The 15,227-nt window shown below is 55.2% G+C and overlaps 1 protein-coding gene across 1 annotated transcript in view; it reads right to left on the reverse strand.

The window, feature by feature from the left end:
* Nucleotides 1–14,862, reverse strand: part of LEKR1 (leucine, glutamate and lysine rich 1) — a 94,475-nt gene extending 79,613 nt beyond the window's left edge. The window contains exon 1 of the mRNA XM_054835302.1: nucleotides 14,784–14,862. The gene's annotated coding sequence lies outside the window, so the exon portion shown is untranslated. The remainder of the gene's footprint in view (nucleotides 1–14,783) is intronic.
* Between the last annotated feature and the right edge of the window lie 365 nt (nucleotides 14,863–15,227).

Below are 15,227 nucleotides of genomic sequence, written 5' to 3' on the forward strand. Positions count from 1 at the left end.
AGGAGCTCGTTCACAAGGAAGCCCTGTACGAGAGCGGGGCGATGGGAAGAATTCACCATCTCCCTCTGGAGCATCGCCAGCGCGGAGGTCAGACGTGGCGGCGAGCGACCGAGGAAGGTTAAGTGGAGTTCAGTCCACGGCTCGCTGTGTATTCGGCTGCCTCAGCATTTTTAAGGGCTTATGCTGAAGATGGAGGTGATGAAAACCGAGCAGCCGCGGTTGGTAGGTACAGCTGGTCACCATTACGGAGGCACGTTGCCAAAGTGCTGCTCTTCTGACCGTTGCTGGTGTTGAACACCTTGTCATGGCCAACTGATGCTAGGAACCGGCCAGCAAGCCGGGCTAGGACACATGGTGTGCTTTAAATGCAAAACAATAGTCGTCATTTAACCGGTATGCTGCTAGCAATAATTATTCATTTTTATGTATTATTATGGCCTCCGGCATGTGGTAAAAAAATGTAGAATCCTATAAACACTTCTGCGGTTTTATCGACCGTTTCTAAAATCTGCTTCACATGCTTAATGCTCTGGGTATGGAAAACGAGAGAGAAAGCACCTGAAAGGTCTCCTCCATCAGCAGGAGTCTTCTGACTTCAGCAGATCACAGCCAGAGATTATCTGGAAAAGGCATCAGTTGGTGTGTCAGCCTCATCGTTACATCCGAGTGAAAATTAAAGCCATTTGGTCTGACTACGTAAATATTGAGTTCATGGGAAATAAACAGCAATTTGATTCCATAGTGGTATTTACTGCAAAATTTCCTTACCCAGTCCTTCGTGCAACCTGGCACGACAGGCGTTCTGTGACGGCATTTTCAATAAAAACCTGTCCTGGTGGGCGACAATACGAACTCTTGCAGAAAACTTAGTCGTTTAGGATTTTTCTGAAGGAGATCCTGGTTCTTACACATCTGTACATGGTTTGTCTTGGCAATGCAAAACAAAAGAAATCCTGTAAGTCTATAGCATTGAAATATCATTGCATTTAAATATCAGGCTTTACTTTTTCCATGAAGGGAAGAAGATAAAACGCCTTACAAACCTAGTCATGATCCACAACATTATCCCAGCTGTTTCAATTCTTGCCCTGCGTCCCAGCTCCTAAAACAAAATGACAGAAGGTAGTCCAGCCTATCCCCATACAAAACATGAACTGAAGATCCCAAATTTAGTGAATGCTACAGGTTTTGAGGCTAAATCTGGATGTCTAGGGGTATGCGTGTCCTCTCCGTGCTCCCTGGGAGATGCCCTTTCTTAGTGCTGATAAAATTGCCGCTGCTGCTTCTTTATGGCCGTGAGAGGATCGGTCATAACCGAAGCGGCAGGTTACGAGCGCCAAAGAATGATATTGTGCAACAGTCTGGCCAAGAGCTCTTCCCCGGTGTTTACGACAAAGCCTTCTTTCCTGCTATTCGCACGGATGAGCACACAAGCTCTGCGAAGGTATACAATTATTCATGCTCATTTTACAGTCACTTTAGCTTGATGAAGTTATTGTTGGCGGGTGTGAATCCATCTTGCTATCAGTAGTGTCGGTATGTCAGATTACCTGTTTTCTGACATGAGACTGTACTATGCTCTCCTGTTTAGGTACCACAAGCCCAAATACCCTTCCTCCAGGCTGCTTTCCTGGGAAATTTTACTACACAGACAAGTTCATACGAATGGGCAGCAGCTCCAGACTGGCTCTTTATGGAGGTGTTGGCACTGCTCCCTCTCTGAAGCACCAGGGTTTGGGGTTTTTTTTACCATTTGGATGGAAGGCAAATAAATATCATCCATCAGGGAGTAAATTTGTGGTGCTCCTTGGACATCTGTGCAGCCGGACAAGACGACTGCTCTTTCTAAAAGGGAAGAGGCAAGAATTTCACTGATGGGCAACGAGCAGAGCTGCAAGTTCAGTGAAAGCTTGACTGGACTTTGACATTGGCAATACAAGAGCTCCAGACCATTAGTTCCTACCCCAGAGCCTTTTCTGGGGTCACATACTAACGTTTTCCAAACAGGAATCGCCTATAGAGGGGACGGGGAAGGAGAGTCCCCTTTGCACGGGTCCATGAAGAAGTTGCCCCAACAACCAAAAGGAAAATAAGGAGCAGATCACAAAACTTTAGCCTAGAATGGTGTCACAACAGCCATCTCTGACGGGGGACTATTTTCACATATTTCTCTTGCAGATCTAAACACTTGGGGTTGAATTCTGCTAAGTACTGAGCATCCGCAGCCCCAGAGAGGGCGGGACAGTTCCCTGATGAGGACACTAGTTTAGAAATGGAGTTTGATCTCTAGTACTGGCCAAAAAATACGTATCATCATGTAAGAAGCTATTTATGCTCTCTGGACCTCTGTTTTCCATCTTCCTTACCAGATCTGCTGCACCTTGGACACAGCGAGGTTTGAGGGGTTTGCCATAGTCTGGTGGTTGGAGACATGCCGTATTTACCACGGGCAGAAATAACTTAGCGGATGTACAAAACAGACGTGTGATGTACAAACGGAAGGCGTGAGGTACAAAATGAACACCTGATGGACACAAGGCAGGCCAGGAGAGCCCAGAGGCTGGAAGCAGAGAGCTGGCAAGCAGCTCTGGTAAGAATAATCTTGCAAATGAGAGCGCAGCTCCCCCGCGTTGTGCTGTGCCTACTGGGAGGACCATTAAAGAGGAGGATTTGCTACTAAAGGTTAGTGGCACCACAGGGTTGCATTGCATTTAGATGAACGAGGTCACAGGTACGCGTAAGCCTCCTTGCAGGCACGTCTGACCCGCCCCGGCAGAGCCGCAGCGAGCGGGACTGGGAGACCCCCCCGCCCCGCGCAACGCCCACGTGGGCAGAGCTGGGAGGGATGCAGTGTCTTTGCAAAAGCCGGGCATCGGGAAAGGCCTTTCAACACGAAGAATGATCTTTGGAGCAGAAAGAGAAGAGCTAGCGATAAGGACGTTTGCAGGGCACGTCCTGGCTGCCCGGGTCAGCCCTGGGGAGCTCACGTCCCACCCCGCAAGCTGGGCTCGTGTCAAGGCAGCTTTGCTCTCAGCTCCTTTTCCAGCCCCGTCTCTTCCCTCTCTCGGGCCGCTTCTGGCCAGAACAAGGAGGACCAGCAAAGCCGCACGGAGAGCAGCCCCTTGCCGGGCAGCGCAGTCCCAGGAACTCGGGCAGAGAAAAAACCGCACGTCAGCAGCAGCACGCCCGTCACGCAGGGAACAGCCAGCACCCTGCAGAGCAAAGATAAAGAGCTCCCAGCCCAGCTTCCGCACGGATATCTCAGCAGAGAGCTCACCCCTGCCGCCACGGTGCACGCCGGCTCTGCCGTGCTCCGGCCAAGGGCAGAGCGTGGCAGCAGGGGATGAGCTCCCTGCTCTCTGGCCCGAGTTCACGTTTCTTACTTCTCCAGCCATGAGAATCGGCGCTTAAGATTGTTTCTGCGCTTTGGAGTGGCTGCCAAGCCTAATGACAGCCCTGTTAACGACTCAGGGGTTGCCTCCAGGGATCCTGTAAACCTGCCGGCGTGTTTCTCAAGATTTTGTGTGGCTGCTCAGCTGGAGCGTTTGGGAGGCTGTAAACTCTCGCGGCTTTAAATACTGCGTACCAACTCCCCAACCCCTCCAACTAATCCAAAATCATCTATCCATCGCACGCGTCACGGCACTCCAGTTTCATTGCAGCTACTCGCATGAACACGGCAAGTGAAATCTGGCCCCATCGCAGTCACCCTCCCAGTTCAAAATCTCCCCTTTTTCCTGCAAGCGTTCCTTTGAAGGAGGAGAGTTGTGCGTAGGAGGACACTGCAGATCCCCCGGGCCGCTCGCACCGACTCTTTTGAATAAGCTGATCCACAGGCAAGTTACTGCAAAAGGTTTGTCTGTGGCTGAATCAGTGGTCCGTAGGAGGGGGAGGCACGGCCACAGGTTCTGGGTATTCAGCCATCTGAAAAATCCAGAATCAATTTATTTCAATCGAATAAGACAGGCAGCCTTTTCTTTCCCATAGTTGAGATACTGCAAAAGCTGGGAAACTGTGAAGATGGAGGAGAGAGGTGGAAATGTGCACAGAAGCATATAGCCCAGCGTATCTGACGCGAAGCCGAGAGGAGAAATCCCTGCAGAGAGGATTTGACAGGGCTCTGCAGGAAATCAATGGAGCCTGCCTGCTAGCACGCTGCTTCCCATGGCTTTCCATGAGGAAACTCAGGGCAAAACTGCATCATTCACAAAAAAAAGAGAGCAGCAGGGGAGAAGCGAGGTGCACGGTGTCAAAGCCCGCTGTACTTCGGCCACCTGCGCCTGCATGGAGAGAAGATGCTCAAAGGCCGGTGAGAAAAAAACAGCACTGCCCTGCTTTCTGTTGGCAGCGAAGGCACGCAGCCCTCGTGGCCGCTGTCGAGCCCGCGGGAGGACGAGCCGTAAAAGAGCACAGAGGTCTTTCACCGAACATGATCTGCCTCGAGAATATACTCTTCCGTGTTCTACCTTCCTCCCAGCATCTGCTAGCAGGGGCAGAACACAGCACCAGCCGCACCCCCGCCACGATCCGGCACAGCCCTTCGGACGAGGCGGCGGGTGCCGAGCCCGGGGACTGCTTGGGATGTGCAAACCAAGAGCAGAACAAGACGTCTGTACGTAGTGCTAAGGCAGGTTTTGCTGCTCTAGTGCCCGTGTGCAAAGAAATGCATTGGAATATTTACCAAAAATTGCAGGTGTGGAAGCTGTAATTTAAGGGGACAGGCAGCAGAACTACTTCATTTACATGAATGTCACTGTGCGAGCTGTTTTGACAGCTCTTTGGTAACAGCCCGTTTGTGCTTTGCTCTGAGCACGCTGCTCAACCGGAGCTATTTATAGAGGAATAAACAGGGCGCCGGGTGCAACCTGCAGGAGAGCGATTATGGCGCAGAGCGCTTCGCCGGGGCTGGCTGGGGCTCTCGTCCCACCGCAGTGGATTAAACCGGTGCCGATCTACTGCAGAGCCCGTTTGGGGATGGGGTTGGAACGCAGACCCGGGGCAGGGGAAGGACCCCCCGGGGTGTTTGTGCCCCAGGTGGGAGGCACGGGCTGTGCATCCCCTCCTCACACCCCAAACCCGGGCTGTGCATCCCCTCCTCACACCCCAAACCGACTGCGAGAGCCAGGAGGTGCCTTCACTCCCCGCGAGCAGCTGCCAAAGCAGGGCCCTTGCTCCCGAGCGATGGCCGACTCCTGCAGAGCCGCCCGCAGAAGGTGGCCAGCCGCGGGGGCCGCTCCGGTGCCGTCTGTGCGCGTTGCATCGCTGGACCCTGGCTGAGGTTGGGACGGAGGGAGGGTGATGGAGCAGGGGGTGCGCAGGGCTGGCAGCACCCTCAGCGCATCCTCTCCGGCCCTTTCCTGGACGTCAGGTTTAACTGGAGAGCGATGGATGGGACGCAGGGGCTGCCCAGGGGCGAGCGGGGCGGGGGTCCAGGGGAGACACGCCGTCCTTCCACCGCTGCGCTCTGCCCGCCCTGGGCAACAGCGCGGGGACGAGCAAGAAAAAGGCAAACCCCCGAGGGCTTTAGCAGAGCCTGTACGAGCCAAAGAAGTGGCTTTCACATGCTTTCCAAGCTTAAAAAAACCCCAAACCACAAACACACGCAAACCCCCCCAACCCAAGCAGCCCCAGTTTATTTAAATGGGGACGTCACTCCTTTTCAGCTGCTCATCTCCAATAAAGCTGTTTTAATAACCTGGCGATATTTAATTAATAAAGATGCTTATTAAATTTAAATTCAGCATGCATTTTAAGCACGGCTCCGGATGAGCACGTGCCCTCCTGAACTGCCCGTGCACCCGAGCCCACCCCGTCCCCCGGCAGAGCCCCGGCACTGCGGGTGCCAGGGAACCGGCTGCTCGCTGGAGAAGCCGTTCCTGCGCAAGCAAGTCGATAATGGCAGCTCTTGCAAAAAAACCAAACCAAACAAACAAAAAAATACCACCCACACCCCAAAACAGCGAATACCAACTTTGTTTTGTACCAGCATTGCTGAAGGATCTCTGCAGTAGCCCCGCTGCCAGCCCCGCGGGCCCCGCTCGGGGCACCGGCTGCGACCGAAGGCAGAGCCCGGTTTGGGGCAAGGCAGGAGGAGCCACGGCAGGGGGGGGAGCACGGCCGGGGGGAGCCCCCCGAGCACCGGGGTGTTTCGGCTGCAGCAGGCAAGCATCGCCAAGTCTGTAAGAAGCTGCTGCAGAGGGACAGGCCCAGACCGCCTGGGCGGGAAGTCTAACACCAGGGTCACCTTGCAGCAAAGGCAAGCTCAGCTTGGGCGCTCAGGAGGCTTCTGCGTGTCCCAGCTCTGAAGGATTTCAGAAATATCCTGGACTGACTTTAATCAGGGTGAATTCAGAAGTGAACCCTGCCTCAGGACAGCCAGAGAGGTCTGTTCATGGCACGTGACGCACGGTCTTCTCCTGAGCAGGGCAGAGCTGTGACCCAGACAGCACGCTGCCAAGTGCTCATGGTGAAGGCTTGGTACAAGCCTGAAGCCATCTTCCAGGTAAGGCGGGAGAGAGAATAATCTTAAATTAATGAGACTGCTCAAGGCTGCTCTGGGTATCAGCCGAGCGGTGCTCCCCGGCCATCAAACCACCATCCCAGCCTGGTTTGGGTGGGCAGGGACCCCACAGCCCATCCAGTGCCACCCCTGCCATGGGCAGGGACACCCTCCACTAGCCCAGCTTGCCCAAAGCCCCATCCAGCCTGGCCTTGAACCCTGCCAGGGAGCCAGGGGCAGCCACAGCTTCTCTGGGCACCCTGTGCCAGGGCCTCACCACCCTCACAGGGAAGGATTTCTGCCTCACATCCCATCTCCATCTCCCCTCCTGCAGCTTCAGGCCATTCCCCTTGGCCTGTCACTCCCTGCCCTTGGCACCAGCCCCTCTCCAGCTTTCCTGGAGCCCCTGCAGGGACTGGAAGGGGCTCTAAGGTCTCCCCGCAGCCTTCTCTTCTCCAGGCTGAACCACCCCAACTCTCTCAGCCTGAGGTCTCCACAGCAGAGGTGCTCCAGCCCTCGGATCACGCCTCTCAGCACTACTGCAAGCAAACATTCCTGGTTAAGCAGCACCCAGCCCGTACCTTTCCTTTACTCATTTTACCTGTAGTGTTCTGCTAAGCAAAAGACACTCGTAGTAGCACCAACAAAATCCTCTGGATTTGTGCAGTGCCAGTAACTGGAACCCAGTCAGCTTTCTATTGCTATGCAAGGAGGAATAAACATCAGCTCATCCTTAGCAATGCACTTATTTTTGTTCCCTAGCAAGGATGCTGTTGATTACAATGAAGTATTTTTGCAGAACAGAAATACTCTGATGAATTACCCTATATTTTTCTAAAATAGTAATTTCCAGTTTCACTCTATGGAAAAATATTAGCAGGAACCACTCTGGGCAGTGGTTCACTATTTCCATTTCCTCTCACAGGAGTCCCTGCCTTCCAAAAAAAAAAAAAAAAAAAAAAAAAAAGGCAGGAACGGAGATATCTGCATATCCCACATCCAGATCTGCCCCTTGCCGGGTTGTGGGTCCCTGTCCCAGCCTGGCTGGGCTGCAGCAGAGACCTCGGATCCTCAGTGGAGCTGGCGCTCCCCGGACACGAGGGCTCCTTCCTGCCCCTCGCCCTGCTCCCACCAACCCCAAGCACAGGTCTGCAGCTCCTGCCAGCGCGGCACGACGCGCGATCGATGCGCAACCCGGGTACGCGCTCCCCACTCCGCCTGGGCACCGCAGAGAGCTGAACAATTCCTTCATCCCACTGCTTTTGCAAACCTGGTGCGTGTTTTCGTGGTGGTTTTAGACGCTTTTCAGCGCGTCCCGTTCGACGCAGGAAGGAGGGCTGGTGTTTTGCACCAAGTGGGTGTTGTAAAAGCAGCAGAGGATGCACAGAGGAAGTTAGCGACTGCTTTTGGAAAAGTTACAGCCTCAGTTTTTATACTTCTGTGTTATTTTATGGGATCAGCTAGGAGGGAGAGATAAATGAAGACAATAAAGCAAAAGGCACCCTAATGAGACTTCTCCTGCCTCCCCTTTGCTCACGGGGGCACCGGGAAGCCCGTTGGGAGTGCAGCAGCCCGGCGCTGGCAGAGGGCACCCCATGGCACCCCACGGGGAGCCTCACTGCTGGCAGGAAGGGGAGAAGGAGCCACCCCTCCAAAACCAGCCCCAAGGCAAGTGTGGCCCGTGAGAGCCTTTGTTTAGGATGGACATTAATGAAAGGGGAGCCCTGAGCGCCCTGGACAGCTGTGGCACGGAGAAAGTGCCACCCCAGCCTGGTTTTGTTTCTGCTACAAACCCGCTGATATTTTATTCGTTAGGAATCAATCGCACCCAGCCCGCAGGCAAGGGCTTCGTTCGAGGCTCAGCCGGTCAGGCTTGGTGCTCAGATCACGTACTCATCACTAGTGAGGTTTTTTTTTTAGGCTTATTTTCCCAGTAACAGGAAATACAGAACTTTTCTGAAACGACCACTTACATTTCTGTTTCACAGAAAAACAACGGGAGCGATCAGCTCTGACCGCACGAAGCAACTGGCCACGACTCGGGTGCTGGACTCCCGGCTTTACCGAGCTGCGTTTGGTAAATACAGCCGGGCAGATCTCCGCGGTCAGTCAGCTCGTGCTGGCGGTCGCTCCCTCATCACCACGTTGATGTGGCTCAGCTCCCGAGGACAGGGACGTAGCTGGTGAGCCTGATGTGGGAAAAGCACCTAACAGCCCCGGTAACCGCTCGGCGTTGGGAGCAAAGAGCGGAAGGTGGGTACGTGCAAAATTTCCACCCGGAGTGCGTGGCAGCAATAAACCCATAAAGTGTTAATCTGTCACCCAGCGCTCTCCTAGGGGCTTAGTCACCGTTTCAAGAAGCTTCTGGCATGGGAGCGCTCAGCAGTTGGCCGGTGGATGGGGCCAGGACCAGGACCATCCTTCCACTGAATGCTGCGGCGCGCGGAAGGGCCGGTCCGCAGGCACTGGCTTTCACAGAGGGTTTGGTAACGAGAGCGGGGCTTTAGCCAGGTAGAGTGCCTATAATTTAACTTAATTAGCTTTTAAATCCAAGCTCAACCCCAAGAGTTTTCAGAAGCCCCCCCCCAAAACACTAAGGAAAACCAACAAATGCTTTATGGCATGCCCGCCAATTCCTGCCCAGCCTTTCCGAGCACGCAGCCATCTGTTCGTTAGAAGACCATGAAGGCCAGCGGTCACATCAGAAGCTGCCCACGTGAACGGTTTGAGCAGCTGCTGCCACGTTCAGGGGCTGAGGGCATATTTGCATCCTCCAACACGACACCAAAAGTTAAGTGGAAACTTAAAATAAATAAATTAATTACCCACCCTTTTGAGAGCCCTGCCCTCCTGCCCATCGCTCCCTGGTCACCAGAAGAGCCGTGGGGCAGCAGGTCCTGCCAGCGGCCAGACCCCCAGGAGGGGACACCGAGCAGGTTCTGACTGCGAAACACTCAGCAGAGCAATTAAACACTTACTAGAGGATGCAAGAAGAACAAAACAACTGTCTGACCCCCGGCAGGAGCACAAGGGGCAGCCCGGCCCCCACGAGACCCCCGCACGCCGTATCCGGCCCCCACTGCTCATCCCGCACCGTAACCACACCTGGGGGCTGGAGTTCCGCAGGCTTGCTGACTGCTGGGGGTGTCCTGCCATCGGCACCTCCATTTCCATCTCCTCAGGTCCCCTCTCGCTTTCTACTTGTGGTTTTTTTCCTGCCGGACATTTCCTTGAGTGCTTCGTGTCATCCCTTCCCCATTTCTGCTCCTGCTCCTTTCGCCCCCCTTCCTCTTCCTCCTCCTCCCAAGAAACCGATTCTCACTTTTCTCAAACTCACTTCCCCCTTCCCTTCCCACTTGTTTGTCGTCTCCTCGGTGCTCCCCACGAGCGCTGGCTCTGTCGTGGGCTCTGTTGGCTGCGACCTGTCCCTTTCATCCACCGAGATGGCATCGCCTGGCTGAGTCCACGTGCAAGGAATCAGACAGCATCTTCCTCGCCGCTATCCAGAAGGTCCTGGGCACGTTTTCAGTTCGGACCTGTCCTCTCTCTCTTTCAACCCATTCCCTTCATCGGGGGTCAGGGTGGAGTTACTGAAGAGGTCCTGTATTTAACACCATGCCGGCGGGAGCACGAGGGCACGTCTGCGCTGCTGAGCCTGCTTTGGTGCCCCACGTCTGCTTGGGCAGAGGAGAGCTGCTTTCCCATCCACCTGCCTGGGCAGTGGTGGGAGAACCCAGCAGAGAGTCCCTTGAGAAGCCACCATGGCATGGAGATACAGCCCTGGCATGCTGCACCGTGGAAGTGAAAACGGTTAGGAATTTCCCCACTGTTGACCAGGATGGGCAAAAAAAGAGAAGTTTACTCTCAAAGCTGATCCATGACTTGATCTCAGAGCCAACAGGTCCATCCCCTGTCCATGTGGGCAGCAGTAGGTCCATCTCCACTAACCCAAACCCGTGTCCTACCACAAACCCATGACGGAGCACTGCAGGTCCAGGCACCTGTGATATCTGGCCGTACGATTGATTCCTCTTCACAGCACCACTGCGAGAGAGATTGCAGATTCCTTCGTGGTGAGGTTTGGGAAACACTCCTGTGCTGGTATGAGGATTGCACAAAGTCTGACAGACAAAACAAACCCGAGCATGTATCAATGCCTGGGAATGTGCTCCATGTGGGTAAAAAACAGAAGGTGATTTGTAATGGTCTAATTACGCTTGAAACGACTTGTACCCAGCTAGCTGGAGAAAAGGGAACCTGAAGGAAATGGAGGAAAGAACAATCCTTAGGTCAACCTGACATTTGCTGTCCAGTCTATGGGAAAATATTCTCATAAAAACAGAGTTTGTAACCGTAAGAAAAGAAAACATTGATGGAGAGGATGCGTTTGGTTGCCGTGATGTTAGTGTGGCGATGACACCGTGTGCTGCCAGTGATGGACAAACCCCAGTGGCAGCCGGAGACGCTCCCTACTTCTGTAACCCAATTCTCACTACTGTGCGAGGACCTCCGATTTCCACACGAAGAAGAAATAAATCTCAAACCCCAAGCTGTGTGCACTGCCAGGGGGTTTGAGACCAGGAGGCAGACAGACTCATGGTGCGTTATGCTTTGTCACAGCCTCATGACTCAAAGCCTGGTTTTCAGTAGCCCATTGCGTAAGGTCTCGGAGCCCTCGGAGCCAGCAGTGCTGAATTCCCCTCTGGCAGAAGGGAACCCTGGGCCAGACCACAACCACCCTGTTGTGACCCTGACAGCAAAATGTTCTCCTGGCCTTGTCTTGCTCTGCCTTTCCCAGCAAAGTTGAGGAAAGAGATTTTTCCAGGGCTGAAGAAGCCTGAAAGGCCTGAGCAAGCTGCCAGAGAGCAGCTCCGTGCCGTAACGCGTTGGGTTTACACCGCCCTGAGATTGGGATGAGCTCCAATCTGCTTCTGGTTAATGAGTATGTTCTTCTCATACCCATCACCCCTCCTTCTCCAGGAAGACAGCAGACATAACACTGCATATGCCCAAGAAGGCAGTCCTGGAGGAGTGCTCCACACACTCTTCCACACTACCACTTCTAAACTCCCCTGCAACAAGTTGGGAAATCATATAAAGTGATTGCAATGCATGGACACCAGAAGCCGAAGCATGTGATCATGGGGCAGTGTAGTCCTGGGCAAAAGGAGGGTTTTTTACCCCATAAGGAGGACGTTGTGGGTGGTGGAGCAGGTTGCCCAAGAAGCTAGGCAGCCTCCACGCTTGCAGGCTTTCAAGAGCAGGCTTGATGAAGCCCTAAACTACCTGGTCTGACCTCAGATCTGACCCTGCTTTGAGCAGAAAGTAGGACTAGACACCTCCTGAGGTTGCTTCCCACTTGAAGGACTGAGGAACCTTCCCACTACAATCACCCACTGCTACCACGTTTCTTCAGACCACTTCCCCAAACACCTCCCACAGAGCTGCCCCAACACCTGCTGTGCCCAGAGGTGCAAGGTCTGCACAGTGGTCTCCAAGCACCTGTAAGGGGGGGAGACAGGGACCATCTCCCACTCTAAGATTAAGCTGCAGGAGGGGAGATGGAGATGGGATGTGAGGCAGAAATCCTTCCCTGTGAGGGTGCTGAGGCCCTGGCACAGGGTGCCCAGAGAAGCTGTGGCTGCCCCTGGCTCCCTGGCAGTGTTCAAGGCCAGGTTGGATGGGGCTTTGGGCAAGCTGGGCTAGTGGAGGGTGTCCCTGCCCATGGCAGGGGTGGCACTGCGTGGGCTGGGAGGTCCCTGCCCACCCAAACCAGTCTGGGGTTCTGCGATTATTCTTCTCTGGAGAAGTATAGAAGCACAACAGCCCCAAACATCAGTTGTAGGAGATACAGAGGCCAAAGCAGATGCAACACTGAGGTCCCTGCCAGGGAGTTTTACAGCCCAACCAGGCCAAGGCCTCAGTTGGGAGAGCGGTTGCTATCAGCGAGCAGTGTGCCTGCACGCATAGGAAGAGTGGACGGGAATCACAACGGCCGTCCTCACGCAGCCTCTCAGGCAGCTGGCCCTTCAACGTCTCCTCGAGGAGCAGCCTCTTAACCTCTGCCCAGCTTCCAAGTCAGCAGGTGCTCGAGCTGTTCCTTCCTCTGGTCACTGAGACGCCTTTATCACGCTGTCCAGAACAGTTTGTTTCATGACAAAGCCCGCCGTGCCCAGCAGATGTGACCTCATCTTTCACTGTCACCTAAGTCAGCGCTTGAACTGGTGCTGCCAGCAGCTGGGGGTGCTGACCTGGCAGGGTCCCCACGAGCACGCGGAGCCCACCCGGGATGCAGACCCCCCAGGGTCCGCACCGCATCATTTCCCACGGGTCTGGAACCACCCAGCACAGCCCAGAAGGTCCCTCTCGGCACACGCGATCGCCGCTGCCATCCCCACGCAGCCACGGGTTACACCAATCGGCTTTCCATGATGACATGGCTTTGCCCAAACCACGTGTCGTCACCTACAGTTTCTGTAATGACACAGTGAGATCTTTATCACAAATACTCATTTTCACCTAGTTTCGTCCTCGAATTCTTGACAAGTGACACCACCAAAACCTGGGCAAGAAAACCCTATTATTTGTCGGTACCGGAGCAAACCCCCAGGCATGGCACGGTGCAGCCCTGCGCAGGGTGCTGCGCATCCGCAGACGGGGACCGATCCTGCCCCGGAAACCTTGCGCGGGGACACAGGCAAAAGCAGAGTTTGGTGACAGGCAGTAAGGGGGAGGGGGTGGGCCGTCTGGCGACAGGCATTTCACTCACCAGATGCGAGGGTTTCCCTTCAGTTCTAGTTACGTATAGCTGTATGTATATAGCCAGCCACAGAGGGAGAACTGCAGCAGCCCGCGAGGCGAGCGGGAGCACTCCCGCCAGCGAGGCTGGGATCAGGCCCGTCCTCTCCCCGTGTTCCTTGGCAGGATTTGGTCGCAGCCAGTTTCTCTCTGCCGAGACGCCCCTTGAGCAACTGCTGCTGCAGAAGGCGCTGGGACCACGCTCGTAGGAGGCAATTAACAGCCAACGCGGTGATTAGGGGCACGGCTGTTCCTGCCGGGCTCTGCCCCGACACCCACACAGCCCTGTCGCTCCTGCCCTGCAGGGAGCCTGGAAGCCAACAGTGATCCTCTGCTAGCCCCAGGACGCCTACGGACAGACACCGGAGGGTCATCGATGTTCACCTTGCCGTGCATCGGCAGCACGCGGTGACGCAGCACGCCTCTGCCTGTCCTCCGCTGCTGCGGACCAGCTGCGCCGAATTTCAACCAGTACATCCCCGTGACCGGCTGGGCTCCCAGCCGCAGCAGCAACAGGAGCTACAGGGCCAGTTTATACACTTGGAACAGGTTGGCATGGAAACAACATAAATATTTTCAATACGTTGTCAGCAGCGTGTCACCAGAGCTGGTTGTCACCGATCCCCACAGCTGCTTCAAACTGCTCGTGAAAAGTCTAGAAAGGTGAAGGTTTGGAAAACCCACCGGGAGCACCAGCGGGCAGCGAGCGTGGGAGCACCCCTCCAGCTGGAGCGGGTGGCCGGCGGCAAGCTGGGAAAGTGGAGGAGAAGGGCCCAGAAGACCAAAAATACAACCGATCTCCCCGATGGTGGCTTGAGAATGGAGGGGAGCCCCTGATCCCCAGCCTGAGCCCTTGTAGCCCCCACGCACCCGTCCCCGACAGACGCGTCTCCCCACAGTCCCACCTCCCACACTGATCCTGTTCATCCGAGCCCCAAACGGGCCAGACGCCTTTGATGGGGGAACTACAGAACACAAAAACCACAACATCAGCCCTTATTCACAGTCTTTGTCTCTTAAATCTCAGTTCTGAAGTAACTTCAGATCCCGACGTAAAGACACTTGTAAAACACACACGTGTAGATACAGCTGTAACGTGACATCGGCTCGTGCTGCCTGAGCAGCTCCCGGCCCCGTTACCCCCCACGGTGCTGCCCCCCGCTCCCAGGGAGGGCAGGGACAGGGATGGGCACCCCGGGCTGCCCGCAGCCCCACCATGCTCCCCAGCGAGGCGTCTGCCAGGCGCAGGAGCGGTCAGAGACGGCTTCGCCTTCCTCCCCCAGTTGCACCACAGCCGGGCCAGACACGCACCAGAGCACACCACCCCCCGCAGCACCCCAGCCGCTGCGTTCACTACCGCAGGAAAGCCCGACTACCATCGGGAGGAAGGGAAGGCAAGCCAGAAGATTTAGCAGCTTTTAAAAGGAGACAACCTCGGTTTTACTTCACCATCAGCCACAGCCCCTTCCTCCTCCAACCACCTTACCTTTCCAAAGCCATCCCGCGGGGAGGGACGCTACGGCCAGAGCAGCTCCCTGGCATCGCACATCCCTGCCAGCAGCTCCATCCCACCAAGCCAGCGCAAGTCTCCTCCCCCACGCCGAACCCCCTCAAATGGGAGCTCTCCCCAGCAGACTGGGAGTTAACTGGAACCAGCTGCTTGCACCTTCCCCTCCGCCCACCTGCCAGCTGGTTTGGTCTGCACCAGGTAACCAGGAGTCACCCGGTGCGACAGAGACAAGGAGTGCTGGGGGGGTAAATCCTTCTCTCCCACCGCAAAACACGGCCCAGAGGGAATGTGGACACCAAGCAGGTTCTCAGAAAAGCAGCTCCAGGCTCAGCTGAAGGTTTGCTGCTGAGCTGCAGAGCCGAGCCTGAGGCTCCCTGCCCGCCCAGAGACCCACCAGGCTGGGCTACCGTGGCCACCGGC

The sequence above is a fragment of the Grus americana genome, chromosome 9 (assembly GCF_028858705.1).
Source record: "Grus americana isolate bGruAme1 chromosome 9, bGruAme1.mat, whole genome shotgun sequence".
NCBI classification, from domain to species: domain Eukaryota; kingdom Metazoa; phylum Chordata; class Aves; order Gruiformes; family Gruidae; genus Grus; species Grus americana.